Source organism: Gossypium arboreum, chromosome 13, assembly GCF_025698485.1.
Source record: "Gossypium arboreum isolate Shixiya-1 chromosome 13, ASM2569848v2, whole genome shotgun sequence".
NCBI classification, from domain to species: domain Eukaryota; kingdom Viridiplantae; phylum Streptophyta; class Magnoliopsida; order Malvales; family Malvaceae; genus Gossypium; species Gossypium arboreum.
Genome location: NC_069082.1, coordinates 67,896,561 through 67,906,675, shown reverse-complemented (window position 1 = coordinate 67,906,675; position 10,115 = coordinate 67,896,561).

Below are 10,115 nucleotides of genomic sequence, written 5' to 3'. Positions count from 1 at the left end.
TTAAATGGTTAATTAGTAGAAATGACTAAATTGAAAAAGATGCAAAAGTCGAGTTCTATTAGTTAAGTGGAGTAACTAGCTTTAACAGGGTAATTAAATGGACTTAGTAGGTGAATATACCATATATTTTGTTAGTGGATAGTTATGGACAAGGTTTTATAGAAATTTTTAATTAATAATAAGGGTAAGATGGTAAATTAGTAAATAAACATAAAATGAATTAAGTTAAAATCATCATCTTCTTCATTTGGATGTTTCAAAGTCGATTCCCCATTGCTACCCATCTAAAGCTTCGGAAAAAGCTTAGTTCTTGTGCATGGTATGTATTTGATGCTCGTTTTTATTGATTTTTATATTTTTGAGATCGTATTAGCTTAATCTAGCTAGCCCGGGGGTCAATTTGTAAAACTGTTAAAGGTTAAGGGATATGTTAGGAATGATATTTATGAATTTGTAATGTTAATTGATAGATTATTAAACTTGGTTGTTTTATGAATATGTCTTGTTAAGTGAATTTTAGTAAATTTAAGGTTTAGGGATTAATTTATTTAAGTGACAAATTCCATGTATATCTTGTGAAATAATGGAAAACTGTAGATTATTTAAGCTTAGGGAAGAATAGGTTAACTTGGGTTTAGGTTAAAATGGTTAAATTTCAAGTAATAGTATAAGGACTAAGTTGTGAAAAAGATAAAATATGAGGGGTAATTTTGTAATTTTATGATAATATGAATTATAGATTGAATTGAATATTTGAGGTTATTTGAAGTAATTAATTGAATGAAATCATCTATTTAGATTAAGATAAAAAACAATCATACTTAAATCGGGGAAAAGCCAAAGCTTTGGACTGGACTTCAAATTTGTTATTGTAACCAAAGTTGTCAAGGTAAGTTCTTATGAATTATAATCTTATTAATGATAATTTGATTGATTATATGTTATATTATGTTAGTATAAACTGACTTGATTATATGAATATATTGATGTTTTGATTAATTAATAGATAAATAATCCCGTTTGAACCTTAAGAATTCTTAGGATACGAATGACATGTCATTAGGGATTTCATGTTTCGGGTGCTAGTCTTGAATGTCCTACTGATGGCTGAGGTCTTGCATTTGCTGTGGATTCTCCACAGCTCGTGTGAGCAGTATCGTATAACTAACATTTGGGCCCACCGCTCGTGTGAGTAGGCCCATTTCACATCTCGTGTGAGCACTATTGAAAAGGAAATGTTACAATTATATAGAAAGACACACAAAGTGTGAGCATTCCCGGGTATCCAATGAAATTCTAGATAGTTCAATAGGTAAGTAAAGGTAATTGGCAAGGCATGTGTTCAAATGGATAATTGCTCATAAACTTATGAAAGGTAAATTTGGATGAATGCAAATGAATTGAAGGGAACTAAATGATTATGTGATGAATGTTGTGTTCATGAAGATTCATTTGTGAAATGGTTGATTTTCTATATGCATTATACATGAGCCTACTAATTTGTGAGTTTGGTGATATTTATAGGATTGTATTAAGCTTATGATTATGGTAAATATGTTATGCATATTTTATAAATTGAGCTTAAGAATGGTAAGTTATGTTTGAGTCTATACGAGCTTACTAAGCATTAGTTGCTTACATTGTTTTTCTCATTTGTTTGTAGATTATTGGAAGCTTAATTGGTTGGAAGCTTTTCAGAGATCTATCACACTATCTAGCAAACACTTTAATAGTTTTTGAGTTATTTCGGCCAATGTTATAAATGGCATGTATAGGACTTATGTAATGGTAGTTTGAATGTGTTAATGATCAATTTGGTATGAATATGCTTTTGGAGTATATAATTTTGATTGATGGACTTATAATGCTTTGGCAAGTTTATGACTTTTGGTTATTTTTAAGTATTTTGTAATATATGGTCCTTTTAATATATTTATTATGAAAAGTGAAAGGTTATAATTGATGTCATTAGGTAACTAAATTGACTATGTTTGTGCTTGAGATGTGGCATTATAACCTTGTTTTTATTAAAGTTATTTTGGTATAAATGTGGTGCCTTTGAATGGCATATTGGTCAGGTGAAATAGGTTGATTGAATTGGTATGTTTATAGGTGTTTGAAAGGTGTTTAGATCTATTGAATGTATGCACAAATGGAGTGGATGATTGGGCAAGTTTTGGTCTTAAAATGGCTTGTTTTTAAGGTCAAATTGTGGAGCACACGTCCTCGGACACGGCCTGGCTACACGGTCATGTGTCACTTATTATTTGAAGTTAGTGAGTTACATGGTCTAACACACGACTTGTGACATGGCAGTGTGTCACAAGTCAAAGAGTTACACGGTCTGGCACACGACCTGCGACACGGCCGTGTGATCTAACTCAGTGAGTTACACGGTTTAAGACACGGTCTAGGGCATGACCGTGTGTCCCTTTGTTCAAACCACATGGTCTAGGCTATGTCACACGGCCTGGCCACACGGCCGTGTGACCCTTGTTTTCAAAGTTTCAAGTTTTTCCCAAATTTTCTAATTTGTTTCAAATTAGTCCTGAATTATTTCTAAATTGTTTTTAGGGCCTCAACGACTCAGTTTCAGGCCCAAAGGTATATGTTTGCTAATTTTATAATGAGTTTTATATTATTATCGTTAAATGAAATTATTGTTCTGATTGTACAGTAACGCTTTGTAATCCTAATTCGATGATGGAGACGGGTTAGGGGTGTTACAGGCACCTTGCGGGACACCACTGTATTACATTCAGCTTTCCTGGCCCTATTTTCTTCCTTTGATATATTACATCTATAAGGAATTTTGTATACATAGGCATCTTCTCGAGTAATTCCAACATAGGGAGGTTGGCATTCAGGGTTTTAAACATGTTGAGGAAGTCTAAAAACTTCTCATTTTCTTTCTTTTTTCGCTCTTCTAAACGGGATGGAAAGGGAATCGATCCTTAACTAGGGGTTCAAATAGTCTTATCTTAACTTTTGGCTGGCTTAGATTCTACTTCCTCTTGTACCCTATCTACAACACTAGGAGTGTAGGTACTATCTTCTTTCTCTCCTTCCTCTTCACCACTCACCAACCTAATAGGATCTTTAACCACCACTCCCGATCTAAGGGTTATGGCCTTCGTGTGCCATTTTCCTTCCCGTTTTAGATTTGTCTCAGTATTGCTTCGTATGTTAAAGGAGTGCTGATTTGCATCCATTGGAACATTTGGTCTAATTGATCATGTACTTGACACACATCGACTTGCAAGGTATGCAAATTTTCCTCTAACTTACTCACTCGGATGGGCATCTCGCTATTATAGGTTGGCTTTCTCTTAGCCTCTTGCAGTGGCCTATAAGGTTGTTGAAGTTGGTATGGAGGATTAGGTCGAGGGGCATAGAAGTTTTGGACTCATTGATTTGAGGGACCTCCTAGGTTCCTTCCCCACCTAAGGTTGGGATGGTCATGCCACCCCGGATTGAAGGTGTTGAAGTATGTGTTGTATCCTCTATTTCCCACATAATTAACCTCATTGTTCTCATTCATGCCTCCTCAATGTGTGCCTTCACCTTCATTACCTACATGAGAATTGATTGAACAGGGTGGATTTGGAGCTTGTGATCTTGCCGAACTCATTTCGTATTAGTTGACCTTCCAAAGACTTGTTGGTACTTATCCTCACTACCGATTGCATTCACGATCGATTGCTTGGCCCGATATATGAACTGTTCCACCGGCCACATATACAAATTCATTGTAATCCTTGACAAGTTAGCAAGCTTCAGCAGACGTCTTTGACATGAACGCCCCCGCGAACACTTCATTAAGACTAGAATGCAAGTTCTGATCTAGCCTGATATAAAAGGCTTAAATTTATAACTAATCCTGTAGGCCATGGTACGAATTATAACTCTATAATATAGAGTTATCTTTAGCATTTTTAAACTAGTAATTCATGCTAATTTAGAGTGTTTGAATTCAAATTTTGGATTTTTTTTTAAGAATCTTGTTCTGTTGAATGATACTAAGATAAATTTGATAATTTGATAATTTTATACACTAAAACACATATTTTTCTAGTTTTTTTAGACAACTGATGCACTTGTAGAAAAAGCAGTTTTGAAGCTCAATTTTTGATGCTCAATACTGTAGTTCTACAACAGAAGACATGCAGAATAGGGTTGATATATGGTCATCTTTGGACGCCCAATTAAAGGCTTATTGGACTTTGGAAATTCTTTTGACGAATTGGGTTAACAAAAATAGATAGCTTGCTAAGGAGATAGGAGCCCAAACCATCCACTAAGGAAGAAAAGCCCCAATTGTCCATAGAGGTGCCCAAATCAGCCTCCCAAACATTGGTAAGACATTAAAAATCAGCCACAAAAATCCCATATGTGACCGTCCAACTCCCCTCCTCTTTTCAAGTTTTCTCTCTCATGAATCAGGGAAAAGTTTTAAAACCATCCACTCACTTTCCTTAAAACAAGGGCCAGTCATAAGAGAAGAGAATTTGCTAAAAATAGCCAGCCTCTACAAGTATAAATAGCCCTTAGCTATTCACTCATTTCATTCATCCCTTATTCACCATCTTTTCTCACATTCTCCATTTTTTTACTTTCCATTTGAGAGAGGAACACAAGAGTTTGAAAAGAGCATTTCAAAAGTTCTTTTGAGCAGTAAAATTTGGCATTCTTGAAGGCAATTGTGCAAAGGAGAAAAGCAGGAAGGAGGAAAAGGAGCACAAGCTAAGCTACGGAGAAAAACCAGATTTGTCTTCTTGTTTCTTTCCCTTTTCCCTTTTTATTTTGTTCTAAATTGATGAACATGATCGTTAAATATTTTTCTGCTTTTAATTTAATTAAAATGACTTAATTTTGTTGTTGTTAGATTGATTGCATTCTTTTAGCTTAGATTGTTAAAGTTCTATTAATGATGTTATGTGTCTTGTTTGCCTATCCATTCAGATAAAATCATGACTATGCTATTCATACATTATAAATGTAAGGAAGTAATTGAATTAATTATTTAATCAGAACAAGATTGTAATTACTTGGCATAATATCTGAATGATGCATGTTTGATCTTTTGATGATACATTGTTAAAAAATTGAATATCGATACGGGCAATGTAGAAAGATTGTAAAGAAAAAGAAAGAAAAAATAGAACACTCAAATTTTACGTGGAAACCCTTTCAAAAAAAAAATCACGGTCAGAGGAGAGGAAAATTTACTAATTTGGAATTCGAATGATACAAGAGGATTTTTGAGTACATCTATTTATAGGTTGAAAAAACCTAATTCTAATCAATGTGAAATATATTATGCTAATAAATGTTAAATATATTATACTAATAAATACTAATTCTTCTAGAAAGAAAATATATTTTGTTTGACTTGACTTGCAATCAATCTTTTAGAATTTAGGCCACACAACTCTAACAATCTCCACTTTGACATGAATTCTCAACGAATAAGTTCTTCACCACGAAATCCCAACAAATAAGTTCTCCACCTCTTCTACGAAACCCCTTAAGGGTATTCTTCAAAAATGAACACCAACCAAGTCCAAGCAATGCTTGAACTTGGTTATAGGAAGTGACTTAGTCATCATATCTGTAGGATTATCATTAGTACTAACTTTGCTCACAACAATATCACCACGAACAATAACATCATGCAAAAAATGATACTGAAAGTCAATGTGCTTTGTTTTCTCATGAAACATTTGATCTTTCATAAGGAAGATGACACTCTGACTATCACAAAATATTGTTCTGAAGGTCTTTACTAAGTTCACCAAAGAGTCCCTCTAACCAAATAACTTCTTTACAAAACTCGGTAATTGCCATGTACTTAACTTCAGTAGTAGACAAAGCAACTGTAGTTGGCAAAGTGGCTTTCTAACTGATTGTGCAACGTCTAATGCTAAAGACATATTCGGTGAGAGATCTTCTTTTATCAAGGTCTCCAACAAAATCAGAATTAACATACCCAATAACTCCATCTCTAGTTCTTCCAAACTATAAGCAAACATTAGTAGTACCTCGTAAGTATTTGAAAATCAACTGAACTGCTTTCTAGTGTTCTTTACTGGGATTCGCCTTGTATCTACTAACTACACTAACTACATATGATAAATCTAAACGTGAGCAAACCATAGCATACATAAGAGATCCCACTGCACTAGAATATGGAACACGTGTCATGTAGTCAGTCTCATCATTTGATTGTGGAGACAGCCAATGAAAGTCTGAAGTGGGCTACTAATGGAGTATTAATAGGCTTGGAATTTTGCATGTTGAACCTATAAAGAACTTTCTAGGTACAATTTACATGCTTTTCTATCTTTGAGAATCTCCATCCCAAGTATCTTTTTTGCTGCTCCCAAATCTTTCATCTCAAATTCTTTACTAAGCTGGGCTTTGACCTTTCTTATCTCTCATTCATCTTTGGTTGCTATCAACGTGTCATCAACATATAGGAGTAGATACACTAAAAAACCATCACTGTTTTTCTTAAAATAAACACAACTATCAAAGTTGCTTCTTTTGAAATCATGAGTAGTCATAAAAGAATCAAACCTCTTATACCATTGCCTTGGTGAATGTTTCAAGCCATAAATGGGCTTTTTTCAACAAGCTGGTTCCTTTTTTTAGACTATAAAACACTCTGGGTGTTGCATGTAAATATCTTTCTAAAGTTGTCCATGTAAGAACGTTGTTTTTACGTCTAACTGCTCAATCTCCAAATCATACATGACCACAATACGAAGCAAGACTCGAATCAAACTATGCTTCACAACTGGAGAAAACACATAAGTAAAGTCTACACCTAGAGTCTAACTGTAACCTTTTGCAACCAACCTTGTTTTATATTTGGGTTTTTCAATTACTGAGGACCCTTTTTTCTTCTTGAATGCCCATTTACAACGAACAACCTTATCACCCTTAGGAAGCTTTATTAGATCCCATATTCTATTCTTATGGTGCATTGCCTTAGAATAAATAGGTGACTCTTGATTTACATATATATCTTCAGCCACGTTTAAAGCATAAGCTCCTAGATCATCCTTGGCGTACCTCTTTGGAGGTTTAATTTCTCTTTTAGGTCTGTTCTTGGCAATAGAATATTGTGGTGAAGAAGTAACTATACTTTGAATTTCTGTACTAACATGAGGAGTAGACTCTGTTGTATATTTTGGATCAATTTGTAGCTCCACTTACTTCACATGTGTGCTTAGACTTTACTAGTTTTTGTTGGAAGAGTCTTTACAAGTAAGTTTGGAAACATAGTAGTTTCATAAAAAATAACATCTGTGATAATCAAAACCTTTCTATTTTCAAGACACCATAACTTATATCCTTTAACACCAGCCTTGTAACCAAGAAAAAAAAATTAATGGATCTAGGTTCTAATTTCCCATTATCAACATAACTTATATACGCAGGACACCCAAAAATATTTAAATAAGAATAATCAGCAGGATTACCAGACCATACCTTTTGTGGAATCTTTTTCTCAATGGCAATGGATGGAGATCGATTAATAAAAAAACATGCAGTAGAAGCTGTTTCAGCACAAAACGACTTCGGTAAACAAGAATTTGACAACATACATCAAACCTTTTCCATGATTGTTCTATGCATTTATTCTATGATGCCGTTTTGTTGTGGAGTATGATGACCTATCAAGTGTCTTATGATATGTAACACCCCTTACCCATATCCAACGTCAGAACAGGGTTCGAGGCATTACTGGACTTACATCAAAACATTCATACAAAACCAGGCCATAAAATTTTATCCAAATTAAAACTTTTCATACGCATGCATAACATCCCTTATACGGGCCTACGAGGCCAAAAACATACATCAAGGGTGGTTCGGGACTAAATTGAGAACTTTGGAAACTTTTGGAAAACTTAGAAAATTTCATCATGAAAAAGGGTCACATGCCCGTGTGGTTCGGGGCACGCCCGTGTCCTCAGCCCTTGTAACTCTTTGCTTATGACATCATCACAAAAATAAGGGCACACGGCCAAGGCACACGCCCATGCCTCTAGGCCGTGCCTTTCACACAACTGAGACACATGGCTACGTCACAGCCCATGTGGCCAATTCGAAACTAAATGACATGATGCAAAGGAAACACGACCCGTATGGACAATTTTTAGGCTATTTTTCAAGCCAATTGCCACCCTCAATAACAAACTCACATGCTTACTTTTATTGACCATTAACATGGCACATTTGAACATTCAATCATCCACAAACAATACAAGATCATGGTAACTTCATATCATGTTTTACATACTTAAAACATCATGCTTAGTCAAGCTCAAATTTACTAATTCTCATGCATCAAAGTTTATAAGATTACTCCCATATCACAAATTTAAGCCTTAGTTATCAACACATCATCTCATCTCAATTAAACCATCAAGCATTCACCGCCAACAATATAACTCATTACATACACACAATCACAAGCCTCATCTCAATGACATAGGCACATGCATAATCATATAATCAACATAAGCCACCATTCATGGCTATACACAAATTGAACTATAACCATTATAGGCCAAAACATTTGGCCATATTAGTAATGACATAATTACAAAAGATAAAGCCCCTATACATGCCATAGACTTAAGTATTTGAATACTTATACCCAAAATGGTAGCTTGATAGTATAATTGAATCTCCGACGATCTCCAACCCGAGCTAGCTAAACAAACCTATAAGAGATGAAAAGGAAGGGGAGCAAGCTATAAAGCTTAGTAAGTTCATATGAAAATAATAATTAATTTATTAACTTGCTTCTTAAGGTAATACAACCATATTTAATACAATCATATTTGCATTTTTACTTATGTTCAGGTCAAGCTATTTTCTCAAGTCATAGTCACTAATTTATTTATATCTGGAGCTACGGAACTCCAAATTAAGTTAAGCTAATTTCCTTGAAACTAGACTCAAATATATTCTTACCATAAAATTTTAAGAATTTTTGGTTTAGCCAATAAGTACAGTTTATCCTTTAAAATCACCCCTGTTTCGGTGCCCGACAACTTCGACCTTTCTTCATTAAAAATTAATTATCTCATAGTACGGGACTCAAATGATGTTCCCATCTATTTTTATTGAAAATTGACTCATTAAGAATTATATGCATATTAATTATAAACCATAACTATTTTTGTACAATTTTTAATATTTTCTCAAATCAGAGTAGGGGATTTCGAAATCGTTCTAACTCTATCTCATACAACTTCAAATATCTCATAATATGAAATTCTTTTGCTTACACCGTTTCTTTTTTAAGAAACTAGACTCAATAAGCTTCAATTCCATATTTTATTCAATCTCTAACTCACTTTATACTATTTTTGGTGTATTTTCAAAGTAGGACTACTGCTGCTGTCCAAAACTGTTTTAGGAAGAAAATGATAATAACTAAATTTACCACACCTTCCTTTCTTTCAATTAGAAATCCATACATTTATAAACATATATCATTATTCACCAAATTAACACAACATCATTTCACAATGCTCATGGACTTACCATTCATGGATTTCATATTAAGTTGAGTTTCTGTACATACCTATACCGGTCCTTACCATTTCATACATATACATAAGATACCTCACACGCTAAGTGCTATTCTGGATGTTTCGCACACTAAGTGTCATCCTCGATACTTTGCACATTAAGTGTCATTTATATATATATATATATATATATATATATATATATATATATATATAGCCGAAGCTATCTCAAATTGCACACCAAGTGCCACTTTTAGCCGAAGCTATTTCGAACCGCACACTAAGTGAAATTTATATATATATATAGCCGAAGCTATCTCAAATTGCACACCAAGTGCCACTTTTAGCCAAAGCTATTTCGAACCTCACACTAAGTGCCATTTTAGCCGATCAGTTGTTAATCATAACAATAATCACGTATAGACAATTTATACAATATCAAGCATTAAAAGCATAAATTTAACAATGGTTAATACATACGAACTTACCTCGATCGTCAAAACATTGAAATAGATCGACTAGTCTAAAACTCTATTTTTCCCTCGATATAGACTCGTACGA